Source organism: Nematolebias whitei, chromosome 1 (genome assembly GCF_014905685.2).
Source record: "Nematolebias whitei isolate Nwh7 chromosome 1, NemWhi1, whole genome shotgun sequence".
Taxonomy (NCBI): domain Eukaryota; kingdom Metazoa; phylum Chordata; class Actinopteri; order Cyprinodontiformes; family Rivulidae; genus Nematolebias; species Nematolebias whitei.
In genome coordinates this window covers 83,176,014-83,179,016 of record NC_056498.1, presented here as the reverse complement: position 1 = coordinate 83,179,016, position 3,003 = coordinate 83,176,014, and positions in this window count along the sequence as shown.

The following is a 3,003-nucleotide window of genomic DNA, read 5'->3' as shown; positions in this document are numbered from 1 at the left end:
GGGTGTTTGGTTTCCCCATAAATGTTTTGGAAGTCTATGGCGAGACTCATCAAAAAGAATTAGCTATCCCCCCGAATAGAATTGTTCGAGTAGGTTCGGCTTAAGCGTTGTGAGATCAATGTAGATTATGGTACTTAAGGTAGCAATAATATACATTGACTCCGCAAAGATTGCAATTTAACGAATGAACTGCATGTTGGCATGGTTAAAGGCCTCTTAGTCTCTAACTTAACTACACACAAAATTCATTCTTGCCTGGGGTGTTCAAAAACAATACCAAAAACCAATTAAACGATGTCTCAACATCGACAAAAACAGTGACTAAGCAACCAGTTAAACAACGTTTCCACATTGACAAAAGCAGTGATTAAGCAACTAGAAAACAACGTTTCGGTGCGCCACTTACTCTGAATGTCAGATTTGCTCATGTTATCGCGTCTGGTAGCATTATCCTAACTGGCGTCACCCCCCTTCGGTCATGGGAGACCGCGAACACGGGTGAGGACGTCGCTCCATGAGCTAAAGTTAGGTTGTCCTTGAGTAGTTTTAACTGTTTGCGCAGCTGAAAGAGGACTTTTAGGTCTGGATTGGAATCCAGTTTACCTTTCGATGGAGTGTATTTGTCTGGGTCAGTCAGATACAGTATCATCGATTTAATTGCAGGATCATCCAACTTCTGAAGTTGGATGATGTCTGGGTCAGTTGACAATGACTTTTCATATTTTAAAAGAACTTGGCAAGGTTTGTCTCTTTCTTCATCAGATGTCAGAGTGTCGGCTTGGGCGACCACCTGTTCAATCTGTGATGAGACTGATGAGGGTTCTTGCTCCTTGGGGAGCTCCAACGAATCCTTTTCTGAGTCGTCGGACCTGTCTATGGGTAAGACACCATAGGTTTGAGGCCCTTGGTCGACGTCATTGGTTGAGAAAAGAGCGATGGCCTGTGATGGTTTCGTGAAACATACTGGCCCAGCTTCTTGACTCGGTACCAGGTTATCTGGGAGTCCTCCCAGAACTGGAATGCCTAGTTCAAAATCATGAGTCAGGTTCTGAGTGTTCAGCTTGCGATGACTCATCATCGTTTGTGTGTGAGTTTATCCCCCCTTCGTCCGATGAGGGGTTCTTGGAGGCAACAACAGCAATGTCTTGGTGTGTTTCACCGACATCTGTAATGTTGTCATTCGCGCCTTCAGAGTTAGTAGCGATTGTATCACTACACAGTGCTCCTGGTTGGATTCCCATTTCAGCGTGTATCAAAGTTTCTAAAAACCTTTGTATTTCCTCTGTCTCTTCCGAGCTCAGAGGTGTAGGGCCTTGTTCCTGGGACCTTTGTGATTTTATCGCCTCGGTTCATTTCGTCCGAGGTGGGGGAGGGTTAGGTACGTCTTTTGGGGGTTCCTCTTCGGATCTCCCCTGATAATATGGGTCCTCTTGGATCCCATATCTTTGCGTCCTACGCATATCCCATTTACGATAATCACGTTCATCCTCTGAAAGAGGAGCCTTTTTGTCCCAGCGTGCACCTTCATCACGTGGTTTGTTAGTTTGAAAATACTGCCTTTTCTCGCCTGTTTTAGGAGGAGGTGGCGACGCACGCCTTCCTTCCATTTCTGGGGAGTGGGGTTTAACCTTTACACCAGGAAACACTTCTATGGGCGTCTTAACATGAGAACATGCCTCGAACACATTCACTGCACACTGTTGCACGTTCTGTGGAGGAGACCTGTTCAGGTCTGTTCCTATCACTTTAGGTGAGGGTGGTTGGATGAGTCTAAAAGCACCAGGTGAGTAAAAGATCTTTGGAGGTTTTGGTGTATTATCCCGACACTGTTTAAGGTCTTCTCTGGATTCCATACCACCTCGCCCCTCGTCATTACTTTTATTTGTTGCTGCTCTTAGTTTCTCCTCACATGTTTTTAAACGTTCCTGTGATGTTTGGTAATTACTTTGTAAACGCTTATATAGCCCCAGTAATGCTTTTTTATCCACTCTGAGTTCTTCCAGATCTTTTTTAAGCACATCTATTTCACCTTTGCAGCGGGAAACTTGTGACATTTTCTCGTCGTGATCCCGTCTTAATGCAAAGTATTCACTGGACAACAGCTCTTTAGCATCCCTGGCTTCAGATAGTGATGCATTAAGTAACTGTATTTTGCTATTCAGCGAATCAATTTCTGCATTTGCATTTTGCTGTAAGTGAAACATCTGTTCATAATGTTTTGTCAAGAGGACCTCGTTTTCGCTCTCAAATTGAAGGAAGTGTTCTTCAATTTTCTGAACCACCTCTTTTTCACTGTCTAACCTTATTGCAAGGTAATCAGCTTTCTCAACAACTGTATAGAATGATTCTTTCAGCAAAATTGCAATTTTAGCCAGCTTTTCATAGTTTGACCTTTTAATTTCTGTAGAGGTAACACTCTCTGCAACCTCCATCAGATTGTCCACTAACTCTTTTGGGTTCATGCTGTCCGCCTGTTTGCCATATGGATGTAAGGATGCTGTCAGCAGCTTCAACGCATATTCTAAACAGCCCTTCATCCCATAAGGATCAAAATCTTTTTCTAACACACCTGTCATGTTTTTCACTGTGTAGCACTTTATCTGTTAAAAACAGTTGCCAGCTTCAGATATTTTACAGGTAAATATTTGTATTCAAGTGTCATTGAGTTTTCACACTATTTTAGCATTGGGTTTACACAAAAGTACTGTTATAAGTCAACTTGTTCAAATGTGGGCACCTGTCCAGGTTTTACCCCAATTCATGAATATTTAAGTAAATGCTTCTTTGCAGTGTTACTTTTTATGTGCTTATTTCTTAACAGATACTAGATTACCAAGCCTCTCAGTGTCTTTCACTCTAAAGCACTGAATTTTTATAAACCTGCAATTTTTCTAAAAGTCTCACAGCAAATCAGTTTAAAGACACTTTTTAAACCGTTCTGTTCCAGAAATTTGCTATTTTACAGTTACTCATAGAACCAAGTGGTGGACAGAAAAAGAAAAA